Source organism: Camelina sativa, chromosome 5, assembly GCF_000633955.1.
Source record: "Camelina sativa cultivar DH55 chromosome 5, Cs, whole genome shotgun sequence".
In the NCBI taxonomy this organism is placed as follows: domain Eukaryota; kingdom Viridiplantae; phylum Streptophyta; class Magnoliopsida; order Brassicales; family Brassicaceae; genus Camelina; species Camelina sativa.
In genome coordinates, this window is record NC_025689.1 from 18,752,178 (window position 1) to 18,766,888 (window position 14,711).

Here is a 14,711-nt window from a genome sequence, read left to right on the forward strand (position 1 = left end):
TTATGTTCCCCTGAGGGGATGAGTAGTTCCCCTGATACCGAGATCTTGAGGATTGTGTTCCAAGAGTGAGACGGTATAACTCGAAGACGCTGTTCTGAGAGTGAGATCGGTATGGCTCGAAGGTTGCGACCTAAGCGTGGTGGATTTGGGAGCAAGCAATACCTAGGACGTGAGTATAAACAACCNTTGGTTTGTTTGTTTTGTTTGTTGTTTGTTTGAAACATTGGAATCATTGTTGCTTGTGTGTATAGCCCATTAGATGGGATGATTGCCTCACTGAGTGTTTATCAAATACTCATGCATCTNAACAATTGTTTAATCTCGGGTTTAAGATGTGTTGACCAATGGGTCAGGGTTTTATGAACCAGAGCGGTTATGAACGTGTGGCTGTTTCGCCAGGATTGTGAGGCCGGTGGTGCTAGAATCTTGGGAAGGGGAGTTACAGCAGGTCTGAGCCGGGAAAGGCGTGTTTGCCAGATACATAAGTTCACGAGAAGCCTTCATGGCAGGATAATCTAATCGTTGCGACGATGTTGGATTACGTTCATTGGAGATGGATAGGGTTGCAAGATTCAAGGTTTTGGTAAGCTTGCTGAGGGAGACAAGGCAAGACGTTTGAGTTGGCGGCTTGCAAAGAATTTGACGCGGTGAATCAGAATGTGCAAACGTATGGTATTTGTTTGTTTTATTACGTTCGTATTGATGATTTGCTGTGGAGAATTGCTAAGCGAAAAGCTAACTTTGTAATAAGCTATCTTGTGGAAGTTTTCCTAAGAAACAAGTTACTAGAGGTTCTTCGATGGACTAGAGATGTTGATATCCGAGTGGTGGTGAGTTGATGTCGGCATACTTGATTTTTGTCTAGTAGAGTTGGAGACGCAGCTAGAGGATTGGTTGAGTAGGGGACTCTTTTGTCTTAACACTTCACTGTGGGGAGCGTTGGTGTTCGTCAAGAAGAAAGACGAGGTATAGGTTTATGAGTTTGTGGCGATATCGTTTGGGTTGACTAACGCGTCAGCAGCATTTATGAGGTTGATGAACAGCGTGTTTCAGGAGTTTCTGGACGTGTCTGTCATCATTTTCATTGATGCTATCCTGGTATTTTCTAAGAGTCCTGAAGAGCATGTAGTGCATTTGAGAGCAGTTCTAGAGAAGCTGCAGGAGCAGAAGTTGTTTGCTAAGTTGNTATTATTATTAAAAAGAAAAAAAGGTCGGTCCTTTCATTTTGGTATCATAGCCCTCACGGTTCTAGGTTTGGGTTCACTAGGCTTTGTGCTGTAGATGTTTGGGANGGCAGCATGAGATTGGTTTCTAGGTCACATAGTTTCTGCAGAGGGAATTTCTGTAGATCCGGAGAAGATTCAGGCTATCAGAGATTGGCCTAGACCGCAGAATACCACAGAGATTAGGAGTTTCCTTGGGTTGGCAGGTTACTACAGGAGAGTTGTGCAGGGTTTTGTAAGCAAGGCACGTCCGATGACTAAGTTGATAGGGAAGGATGTTCCTTNCTAAAGGTGTTTAAGTTGTTGGTCGTGGACGGGGACGTGGTCGTGGTCATGGTCATGGTCGGGTGGGTCCCGAGGCCAGCGAGTGTGTGGTCCAGAGTTCCACGAGGAGGTACGTCAGAGGGTCGCAAGCGTATCAGGAGGGACCAGAGAGGGTTAGCCGGTGAGGATGCCGGGGGTGATGGGAACCCAGGTGTGGGGTTGCAGCTGGTGGAGCCCAGGGTCGAGATNGTGTGGCATGGAGTCCTAGAACATCCTCTCCGAGCCTACAGTGTGATTCCACGGTGAGTTTGTGTTTTTGTGTTTTTGTGTTATGTTAAGATTGCTTGTTAGCCTCTGTTCTTAGAAGTGCAGTGGCTAAAGGTGTTTAAGTTGTTGGTCGTGGACGGGGACGTGGTCGTGGTCATGGTCATGGTCGGGTGGGTCCCGAGGCCAGCGAGTGTGTGGTCCAGAGTTCCACGAGGAGGTACGTCAGAGGGTCGCAAGCGTATCAGGAGGGACCAGAGAGGGTTAGCCGGTGTGAATGCCGGGGGTGCTGGGAACCCAGGTGTGGGGTTGCAGCAGGTGGAGCCCAGGGTCAAGATGATCGCTTGGCGGATCTATTGGCGTGCTGTTGGAGCGGTTACCGAGAGGGGTACCAGTGCAGGCTCCAGTTGTAATGCATGTGGCGAGGTGCAGCCGAGGGCTGCAGATGTGGAGGAGTTTCCATCTTATGTTAATAGGATGAGCGGTTGTAGATGATCGGTATGAGATTATTCTCAAGAGGTATCGAGCCTAGAGAGGCGGATAGGTGGATATATGCAGTTGGAGCAGATAATTTTGTAGCTTGGTGGTTAATCCAGTTGGATATTAGAAGCTGAGTGGACAGGCATAACATTGCATTGTTATACTTGGACCACAGGAGGTACTTTTGGTCGGGAGATGTTTATAGTGGTTAAGGATTGTTGCTCCTGAGGGGATGGTGATTCTCTTGAATACCGATAACTCGAGGGGCTGGGTGCTCCGAGAGTGGCAGAGGAGATTATGTTCCCCTGAGGGGATGAGTAGTTCCCCTGATACCGAGATCTTGAGGATTGTGTTCCAAGAGTGAGACGGTATAACTCGAAGACGCTGTTCTGAGAGTGAGANTCTAAGATGCATCGTGATCTCAAGAGATACTATCACTGGGTCGGGATGAAGAAGGATGTAGCTAGTTGGGTCTAGAGGTGCAATCTGTGTCAGCTAGTGAAGGCTGAGCATCAGGTTCCTGGCGGTTTACTAAAGCGTCTACCCATTCCTGAGTGGAAGTGGGATATGATCACTATGGATTTTGTGGTAGGATTGCCAGTGTCACGGACCTTTGATGCTATTTGGGTCATTGTGGACCAGTTGACTAAGTCAGCACATTTTCTGCCCATTAAGAAGACTGTTGGAGCAGCAGTCTTGGCTAAGAAGTATGTGAGAGAGATACTCAGATTGCATGGGGTGCCAGTGAGCATTGTGTCTGACAGGGATTCTAAGTTCACTTCAGTGTTCTGGAAGGCATTTCAGGCAGAGATGGGCACTAAGGTGCATATGAGTACAGCTTATCATCCCCAGACAGATGGACAGTCTGAGAGGACGATCCAGACGCTGGAGGATTTGCTGAGGATGTGTGTGTTGGATTGGGGTGGCCATTGGGCAGATCACCTGAACCTGGTAAAGTTTGCTTACAACAACAGTTATCAGGCGAGTATTAAGATGGCTCCTTATGAGGCTTTGTATGGGAGACCATGCCGTACACCGTTATGCTGGACTCAGGTGGGGGAGAGGAGCATGTTTGGTGCTAGTTTTATTCAGGAGACCTCATAGAAGATTCGAGTTCTCAAGCTGAACATGAAGGAGGCTCAGGATAGGCAGAGGAGTTATGATGATAAGAAGAGGAGAGATCTTGAGTTTCAGGTAGGAGATAGAGTGTACCTCAAGATGGCCATGTTGCGGGGTTCAAACAGGTCACTGTCAGAGACTAAGTTGAGTCTGAGGTATATGGGACCGTTCAGAGTGATTGAGCGGGTTGGACCAGTGGCATATAGACTGGAGTTACCTGAGGTTATGCGTGCATTCCATAAGGTTTTCCATGTGTCTATGTTGCGGAAGTGTCTCCGTGAGGGTGAGCAGGTGTTGGCTAAGATTCCAGAGAATCTTCAGCCTAACATGACATTGGAGGCGAGACCAGTGAGAGTTCTCGAGAGGAGGATCAAGGAACTTCGGAAGAAGAAGATTCCTTTGATGAGAGTCATGTGGGACTGTGATGGTGTTGAGGAGCAGACTTGGGAGCCTGAGGCAAAGATGAAGGCAAGATTCAAGAAGTGGTATAAGAAGCAAGCCGTGACTTGAGCTTGTTTAGCCTGGTCCCATCTGTAATCTGTGGCTGGAGCGGGAATGGAGTATTCCAGCCCATCTCTCTTATTACTCGGTCGCTTGGGGTGGTTGGTTGTGCGACTCAGTAACAAGAAGAGGTGGTGCTCGGGGTACAAAGTTCCCGTGAGGCGGGGTTTTGGAGGAAAGTTTCCTGAAANTAAGATTCCAGAGAATCTTCAGCCTAACATGACATTGGAGGCGAGACCAGTGAGAGTTCTCGAGAGGAGGATCAAGGAACTTCGGAAGAAGAAGATTCCTTTGATGAGAGTCATGTGGGACTGTGATGGTGTTGAGGAGCAGACTTGGGAGCCTGAGGCAAAGATGAAGGCAAGATTCAAGAAGTGGTATAAGAAGCAAGCCGTGACTTGAGCTTGTTTAGCCTGGTCCCATCTGTAATCTGTGGCTGGAGCGGGAATGGAGTATTCCAGCCCATCTCTCTTATTACTCGGTCGCTTGGGGTGGTTGGTTGTGCGACTCAGTAACAAGAAGAGGTGGTGCTCGGGGTACAAAGTTCCCGTGAGGCGGGGTTTTGGAGGAAAGTTTCCTGAAATAGCAGTTTCCAAAAATGGAAAGTGCTAAATATGGAAAGTTTTACGGGAGGTAGAATTTTTCCATTTTTTTGCGGTGGAGAGCCTTGGAGGAGCTTGTGTGGCCTTAGTGGCGGACTTTTTAATCATTGTGTGGCCTTAGTGGCGGTCTTTTGAGACATTGTGTGGTCTTTGTGACGGTCCTTCGGGATAGATGGTCTTTGTGACGGTCCTTCGGGACATTGTGACGGTCCTTCGGGACAGATGGTCTTTGTGACGGTCCTGTTTAGGACATTTGTTTGGTCTTTGTGACGGTCCTGTTTAGGACATTTGTTTGGTCTTTGTGACGATCCTGTTTAGGACATTTTTTTGGCCTTGTAGCAGTGAGATGATCTGTGTGAGGTCATGAGGTATTCCAGTGAGGGGATATGTGGTTGGTAGGACATTGAGATGTTTTACGCGAGCCACGGGAAGGAAACCTAGATAGGGATAGGACTCAGACATGTTCAAAATTGTTTGCTCGCGGCTCTTGGAGGACTTAGGTTCTCCTAGTACTGCCATATTCAGAGACTTTGTGGCTTGGGAATATGGTTGGTATATCGACTTCGGATGACGATCCAGGGTCGCGCTGTAGGGTGGCAACCTGAGAGACAAGTTTAAATTTTCCTTATATATTATGGCATGCGGGTTTAGACCCGATGAGGAGCCAATATTATGGCATGCAGACTTAAGTCTGATGAGGAGCCAATAAAAACTCAAGGTTTAGGCCTATGAGTAAAGGAAAGTCCAAAAGTCGTGAGCAAATGACACCTGGAGCGTGAGTCTATCGCCTAGAGGTGACCTTCTGTAGATCAGTCGGAGGAGTGCGGACCGTGGAAACGGTGGCATGGGAGTCCTTGGCTGATGGTTGTTCGAGATTCGAGGACGAATCTAGATTGGTAGGGGAGAATTGTAACATCCGCAAACCAAATTCGTGCGTTTTGGGTGAGGGTGTCGATCGACACCAAGGGGGTATCGATCGACACCATTGTTTTTCCGGTTCGATCGAATTGATTTAATTGTCGATTTTGGTCGGTTTGGTTTAAGGAAAACCACTAAACCGAGATATTTAAAGGAATTGTCGACCAGATGGGTTTTGGAAGTGGTGTTTGTCGCCGTTTGTTTGTTTTTGAGAAGAAAAGAGAGAAAACATCGTTCTTGAGCTTTTGAGAGAGATTGGTGAGATTCCTTGCTGTTCTTGGGAGATCTAAGGCTGGGAAAGTGCTAGAAGCTTGCTAGGAGTGAGGGATTCGTTCATATTGGTCAGAATCTTTCTGCAGAGAGGTGAGTGCATGACCATTGCTAATCTAAGCCTTTGATTTCCTTGTTCTTGCTTGTTTGTTGCTTGTTTGTGTGTTTTTCTTGCTGGGATTGGTTGATACAGGTTCCCACGGACGTATAAGGCTTGGGTTTCGAGTATTGGACGATTTGGAGGAGATTTGGGAGCGAGATTCGACTCTCGACTTCGTGCGGATCGCAGTTGCAAAGGGAGTGTCGATCGACACCACTTGGTGTCGATCGACACTGTGGGGTAGTGTCGGTCGACACTTGGCTGGTGTCGGTCGACACCTTCCTTCCAGCGAGACAATGTTTGATTTTCTGGTTTGTTTGTTTTGTTTGTTGTTTGTTTGGAACATTGGAATCATTGTTGATTGTGTGTATAGCCCAGTAGATGGGAGGATTGCCTCACTGAGTGTTTATCAAATACTCATGCATCTCAATTTGTGTTTGTGGTGCAGGTAAAGGCAAAGTGTGATCGTGGAATCAAGGCAATGAAGAGGAGGATGTTCTAGGGACTCGATTGGATGTTGTCTGGCATTGCTAGGTTGCTAGAGTTGAGTCATTAGAAACATTGCTAGGTTGCTGGTTTCATGTTTTCGGAGGATTGGTTATTGGATATGGTTTATGTTATGATATTGGTTATTATTGGATATTTATTGGCATTGTTATTCCGCTGTTGGTTGTGATTGTGATTAGGTAGCTAGTGGATATGGGACCACTAGTTCTAGTTTATTTATTATATTATATTTATATATTTATTATTAAAAAGAAAAAAAAGGTCGGTCCTTTCAAACCTAAAGGTGGTGAGGGGAGAGCCTCATTCTCACCTTCCTCCACCTGAGCCTGTTGCCAAGCTAGTGCCTCACCTTCCGCTATCCTGACAATCACGTCCGGCCGCTCAGCCATGTTATCGAAGACACGTTCGTTCTGTGCTTTCCAAATATACCACATAAGCCAAGGAAAAGGTAAAACCTGAGAACCCGGTTTCTTAGGTCCCAGAAAGTGATCCACATTTGCGTACATGAAATCCGTTGGAAAGCATATGGATCCTACCGGTACCTGAGATAAAGCCCAAACTTTCTAGCTGGTGGGCAAACAAAGAGTGCATGGTTATCGTTTCCTCCTCGGCACCACACCGTGCACAACCCAAATCACAGGAAATACCCCGCCTCCGCAGATTTTCTAATACCGAATGTAACACCCGTGTCCCAAAGAAAAGTGGAAGAACCGATCAATTTATGTGAAATCATGAAATTGCACGGTTTGGTTTAAGTTCATCCGGTTTAGAACCAGTTTTGAGAAACCCTAAGTGATGTATTTATAATGATATGGACGCCTCTTCTCTCTATTTGTTCGTGGCTGTTATTCAATACTTGTGTAGAGAGGAAGAAAGAGATAGAGAAAGAGGAGAGAGCCTGTTGTGGTGTGAAGGAGATTAAAAGAGAAGGAGCAGAATCGTTAGGGTTTGGGAAGAAACATTTTTGATATATCAAATCGTTGTCAAAAGTAACGAAATTTGGTATATTTATTTTCAAGCCTTTCATAGTCATTCTCCTTTTTACAGAAGTGGATTTGGATTTAAGCTCGATGAGTTATTGGCAGTTTCGAGAGACACGTTTTCTTAGACGCGAATTAGGACCATCGGGGATTGTAACAGAGATCGTGGTCTCTTCTGGTTTCTGATCGGCACGAGATTTTGTGGAAAGCTTTGTGACGTCTCGGACTAGTGTTTCACTGGAGGGATTTGATAGTTAACGGTTGGTTTTTATTTTAGGGTTTCGTCTTTAAGATTGTTCTTTTCTGATGTTTCGGTCCAGTTTGCTTCAAGGTTGTTTTTGGTTGTGTTACTTGTTGTAGGACGTTTCTGGACTGTTTTAGACGCAAGAAGAATTTCTCCTGGTTGTATTTGTTGTTAGAATCAGCTTGATAAGGTGAGTGCGTGACCATGAGCTTATCTGAGCGATTGGGTTGTATGACTTGTTTCGTGTGATGATATGTAGGTGTGGTGAATGTGTTATTGGGTGACTTGTGCAATTACTGGTTTGTTATGTTTTATTTGTGGTTGTACTCTCAATTTGCTTGTGTGTATAGCTTGTAGATGGGAGGATCGCCTCACTGGGTATTTCTGGTAATACTCACGCATCTCAATTGTTGTTTGTGGTGCATGTATTGAATGTGTAGCGTGGAATCATGGCAATGAGGAGGAGGATGATCTAGGGTCTCGGTTTTGTGAAGTTGGTTTTTAGTGTTTGTGTTGATGGAACCTTGGATAGAGTTATATTAGGTTGTTGGATAAAATGGTTAGGAATGTTACTGCATTGATGATATGTTGGTTATGTATTGTTGGTATGTTTCCGCTGTGCGTGTTGGTTGTTGTTGGTTTATTGTTGAATTGTGGTTTGGTTGGTTTAATTAAGTAGTATGGGATGCTTAATAATATATTTTATTTATTTAAAAAAAACGGGTCGGGTTGTTTCACCGAAACACAACCGGATAATACCTACCACATGAAATGTTGTATTTTTGGTGGACATGTAACATGCCATACACTAGCAAGAAGCAGAGTTATCTCTGGACCACAGCCAGGAGCATGAAAAATTCAACGAGATGTTATACGTTCAGCATGATATCCTGACTTGACCGTATACTTCCCAGATTTTGTGAAATGCCAACCTAGAGTATCTACCGTCGAGGGACACCCCAAGGCCAAGCCCCTATCAACTCAACATCTCCGGGATCGAAAAGCTCCTGGAGCATATCCATATTCCATGAATTAGTTTGATAATCAATTAAGTGAGAAATTTTTAAAACAGGGTCCTTAAAAGGACCCCGACTAATGGCTTGTCTTGGAGATTGAGCTGGAATCCATGGATCAGTCCATATAGAAATACAGTCTCCGGAGCCGACTCTTTTAATAAGCCATTTGTTTACCAAAGATCTAGCAGACACAATACTCCGCCACCCATAAGATGGAAAATATGACCGAATAGGTTCCATTGGGTTTGGCAAAGAAAATATAGAGTGGGGTTTCACAGGACGCTAAACTTGGGATTATTTACGTAATGATAAAGTTACAATATCGACTTTCATGACTCTTATTCCCAAGGTCCCCGGATTCTCAACTCTGCTTATATCTTTAGAACTTGTAAAGGCCAATACTCTATGTTCATGTTAGGGGAGGTATGAGTACCATATACTTACCCAGTTATGAGAATATTTTAAGATGATTCATAGTGTCATAGATAAACAACATTTTCTTTAATTATTTCATTTCAGTATATATATTTCAGTAATATGGTAGATATCATGAGTAAAATCAATAATTTCTTTTGGTATTTACAAATACAACAAACTATTACTTTTCCTCATCATTCTTGCAGTACAAATGCCTTTACAAAATTTTATTTTTGTTTTTCTTATAAAAATTTAAAAGAGTAATTAATATAATTTAGGTTTAATAACTAATCAAAGAAAAATCCTAGCATTTCTGTTGAATATGATGAATACATAAATAAGTATTAATATATTTATTAGTTAAAATTCTAAATACTCTTACAAATACAAAGACTTAACATCATATTGTTTGGGACTAAAACAACATAGAAACCCGTTTTCTGTTTAAAAAACTTATTGATCTTCCTCTGCATCTTATCTTGATCAATTCCTTCTCCCTTCACAGTTAGTATGTCGGTCTCTATATTATATGTTACAGAACTAACACCTTAGAAAGACAACATATAAATCGTTAAGTATTTTAAAATCTAATTCAAATATGATATTTGTAATGTATGTATGTCTATATATATCTATGCAATAACCAATTGAATTATTAACTTTTCCTTAAATCATTATATTGTGTAAGTATATGTAATACCCATGAACCGAATTTTAGGATTTCGGTAAGGGTGTCGATTGACACTGGTGGTTGTGTCGATCAACACCTTATGAGATCGGGTGTTCGATTTGATTTCAGGATTCTCGGTTCGAGTTGGTTTGGTTTGGAGATCGTATTTAAGGTGTGAGATCGACGCTTTTAGATTTAGAAAACCTATTGACGCCTCCTTTGTGTGGGAAAAGAGAAAAAGCGATTCCCAAAAGTTTCTGAGAGATCCTGAAGGTTTTCCTTGAAGCTTTTTGTCCCATTTCTTGTGAGTTTGGCTTTGTGGTTGGAGATCTAAGTCTGAGAACGTGGGGAAAGCTTGTGGTGGTGTGTTTTTGGTTGTGTGTTTGTTATTTTTTTGCAAAGGTGTGTGAATGCCCATGTCTTATCTAAGCTAAGATCTCTGTTTATGTGACTTTATGTGTTGTGTGATTGTTTTCCTTTGAGTTATATGTGATTTTTGTGGCTCCTGAGGTTTGGATTCGCTTCTGGGAATGCTTGGGACGCATATGAGTTGTTTGGAGACGAGATTCAGAGTTTCTGATCGAAGAGAATCGATGCTCGGCATTAGTGTCGATCGACACAAGGAGTGTGGAGGTGTTCGACGCCATGTGGAGGTGTCGGTCGACGCGAACTAGGGTTTTCAGAAAATGTCGAGCATGTGTGGGGCAACACCAAGAGGGTGTCGGTCGATACAAGGGGACTGCATCGATCGACACAAGGTGTGTGTCGGTCGACACAACCTTCGTCAGGTCTCAGTGTCGATCGACACCAGGAGGGTGTCGGTTGACACTACCCTCCTCAGCAGGCGGCTGATGTTCTGATTGCTTGTGTATTGCCTGGTTTGTTTATTGTTTATTGATTGTGGCATGTGCATATCTTATTGCTTGTGTATATAGCCCAGTAGATGGGAGGATTGTCTCATTAAGTATTTATGGTAATACTTACGCCTCTCTTTTGTATTGTGACGTAGGTAAAAGCAAAGTGTGATCATTGAATCAAAGAGATGAAATTAAATGGGATCTAGTGAGTATGAGATCATTAGATATTAGAGTATAAAAAAAAACGGGTTGGATTGTTTCAGTATACCTCGACAACCATAGACATAATCTATCGCTTTGTCCCTTGCTTTTTCATCAGTAGATCCAAATTTGAATTGGTATTCTTCCTGCCAAAAAAAATATTAACTAAAGTTTTAGTAAATTTATTGTATAAGCAATATTGGTTTTTGATTTTTTAAAATGTATATGTAAGAAATTGTTTGTCTTTTAAGATTCCTGAAAAACTAACTAACCATTTGTTGAAAGCTTAAAAAGTTCAGAATTTGTATAGAGATGATAAAAAAAAATATGATTACAAGTTTGCCATTTAGTGACCTGCTTATTTATCTTTTTTTATTAAAATCAACGATTTTGATACATTTTTCATACAATAATATTAATAATTAACTTCTACATATGTAAAACAATTGTTAAAATTATTACATGTGTTCAAGAAAACAAATAAAAATAAAAATAGATATCTCAGTTTCCAAGAACATAAATAGCAAACAAGATAAATGATAAAAAAAAAACATTGCTACTAGAATAAGATGTAAGTAAATCTGAAATTATTTAATGGTATATCCTTACATAGAAAGAAAGCAAAAGTTCTATAAATGACTTTTAATAGTTCTATCAAATGACTTGTCTTGTAATCTCTAAGATTTTAATGTGACCCAAAAATTTTAAAATCATAAAAATAGTAAATTTGTTGTAAACATAGAGATTAGCAAAACGGTTTTCTCTTGTTATTGATCTATTACATATTATACAACATATATATAGTAATACATTAGATTTTTAGGTTATACACTAACACTACTAATGTGCCGATAATGGGCATCTATACAACAATAGACATATTCATAACACTCCCCGTTGGATGACCATTATAAAAATCTAGTTCCAAATGCGCATGTAAGATGCTGCCTCGTTAAAAACCTTAGCTAGAAAACTCTATGGGAAAAATCATGGTTAAGGGAAAAATAGTGCATCATGCTTTTACTCCCCCTCTTTTATACATCACTTGAAATCTTCGAGATGAGGCAATCCAATATGATGAAGTAGCTTCTTGAAATTAGTAGTTGGAAACACCTTGGTAAATAGTTCGCCAAATCTTCACTTGAGCAAATTTGTAGGACATGTATATTACCGTACATCACCATTCTTCTGCTGGCTATTGGTCTCTTAAATGACTCATCTAGATCATTATCTTCGTATCTCACGATCTCATCAATGTATGTCAAAGACTTTGAAGATGACAGTCTTTCACCATTGGAATTATAATATTTCTCTTTAGGTGTTTATCTTTTGCGTGTTCTTTGCTGTCTCATTAAAAACCTTTCATAGAAAAATCCAATGAGATAAAAACCATGATAAGAGAAAAAGAGTACAACCATACACATAATCATATTTTTTCCCCCTGAAAGCATCATCTTCAGGTTATGCATTATGATATATCTTTTTGAACTGTTATTAACAGAGCGTTAGTGTACAAAAACAGATATGAGCATCATATATTCTCTTGGGTCATTGGACTTCAAGTCATTTTCACCGCTTTCATAAGAAGATTCCTTTTTCATTTATCTGAACTTCAAACCCAAATATTCTTTTCAATACAATCTTCCAAATAATCATATTATACATAAGAGTTATTTTTACTCTCCTTGTAAAACTTTCTTTTTCAACTCTTCTTCTTAGTATGGTACTTCAAGACCATTTTATATGTTAGATACTTTTATCAACATACTTTACACTTGTTCTTGTACCTTTCTCTTAACAAGAACCACTTATAAGTGCAGAAGAGACAAAAGACACACAATTTTTCTTTGAAAAAGGTTCAGCAAATGCCTACATCCTCAAACTTTGTTGAAAAAACTTCTTGAACACCAGTACTATTAGTGTTCAATCCCGGATTTATACAATCCTAAGATTTTCTCTTAGCTTGTTCGATCTATTTTCAATCCATTATGAGATCCATAAGATCAACAACAATGATCTACACCCAAGTTTCTCACCTAGAGATAATCTCTCACCATTTTCTCCCCAAAGTTGTCAAAAGTCTACAAAACTTGTTCTGCCTTTTATAACGTTCTTGAGGGCTATAAAATATTGCTTCTAGCAATATAATCAATTTAAGAGATAGACTGAATCAAGTCTTGCTCTTATTTTCAAACTCATAAGGGATCTAGAATAGTTGCTTCCACCATAAGAGATTACATTTCTCATAATCAATATCAATTATTTGTAAGAATCATTGTACTACTAAATGTACGTTATATCTCAAAAAGATCTCCTAATGTTCCACTCATTTTAACCTTTCAAGTGTAAGGACTACAAATCCATATATTATCTCTTTAAGAGATTTAAACTATTTCATAGTTACTTCTTTCAATGATTAACCAATCATTCTTTGTGTACACTTTTCAATAAAACTTTTTATATTAACCGTGGTTTATGATCTTTGATTTTTATCTATAACATCATCAACTGCAACACTGCATGCAAACATATTACGACGTCGATTTGCTTTTTGGTTCCTTTTCCTTCTAGACATGACTCAACTTGTTGGGATTTTCTTTCATTATGATTCTCAGGTACCTTAATCTTTTTTCTTACTGAAACGACCCGAGCCGTTTTTTCTTTTTTAAAAAATTAATAATAATAAGAAGAATAATAATAATAATTAATAATTAACTAGTGGTCTCATACCCACTAGCCACCTAACCACAATCAAACCAGTAGATGAAATACTCACACATCTCATATGTGTTGTGGTGCAGGTAAAGGTAAAGTGTGATAGTGGAATCAAGACGATGAAGAGGAGGATGTTCTAGTGGCTCGTTGATGTGTTGTCTGGCTACTGTTAGGTTGCTAAAGTTAAGTCAGTAGAACACTGCTAGGTTGCTAGTATAGCCCAGTAGAATCAAGACATCTATCATTTAAATCAGTAGAGGAGGATGTGTTTTCTTTTATTTTTTATCTTTCATTTAAATCAAGACATCTATCATATATGTCTAACCATCAAGCAACAATCAACAAACAAACAACAAACCAGGACATCTGCATCGACCGACACCAACCCATGCATCGACCGACACCATCTGAGGTTGCATCGAATGACGCAAGCTTGCATCGACCGATGCAAGGTTCACCTGCATCGACCGACACTAACACTGTATCGACCGATGCATGCTCGACATTACACAAAATCCCTAAATGCATCGACCGCCACCTCCACATGGCATCGACCGATGATCCTAGGTCAAACCGCACCGTCCTCGTATTGCATCGATCGACACACATGCCGAGCATCTTTTTCCCCCAAAACTTCTTGCCGGATCTCCATTCCTAAACCATCAAAAACTCGATCCCAAGCCACAATAAAGCCTCACAAAGCCTCAAGCGACTCAACAACGTTCTAGCAAGCCAAATAACACATAAAAAAGCAAATCAGAAAAATCTCAAGCTTAGATAAGCCATGGTCATGCACTCACCTTTTCCAAGAAGATTCTGACCCTCAAACAAGCGGATCTACACTCCTAGCAAGCTCCTACAACGTTCCTTGCCTCAGATCTCCCAAGAACAGCTATGAATCTCCCAAAAACTCACCCAAAAGCTTAAAGACTTCTTTTTCCTTTTCTCAAAAATGGCCAAACTCGGCCAAACCCACGAGTTTTCCTCTTTTATAAACGATTCTAGGGTTTTTCCTAACACCAAAACGCAACGTTTAACTTAAACTCGTTCGCGAAAACCGACCTTGCATCGATCGATCGATGCACATTATGAAAAAGAAAACATCCATACAACAATAGAATTATTCATAACAAAATTGATATAATGAAAAAGAAAAAAAATTAAAAGAAGTCTTGAAAAATATTTCCCTTGAACTATTCTATTTATTATATAATGCTTGGGTTCTGAAAGTTAATCATTAACTTTGTGTAAAAACTATCAATCAAATTTTGGTACATGTGAAAAAACATTTAATTTCTTATCCTTAACGGAATAAAAATATATGTATATATATATATATATATATATATATATATATATATAT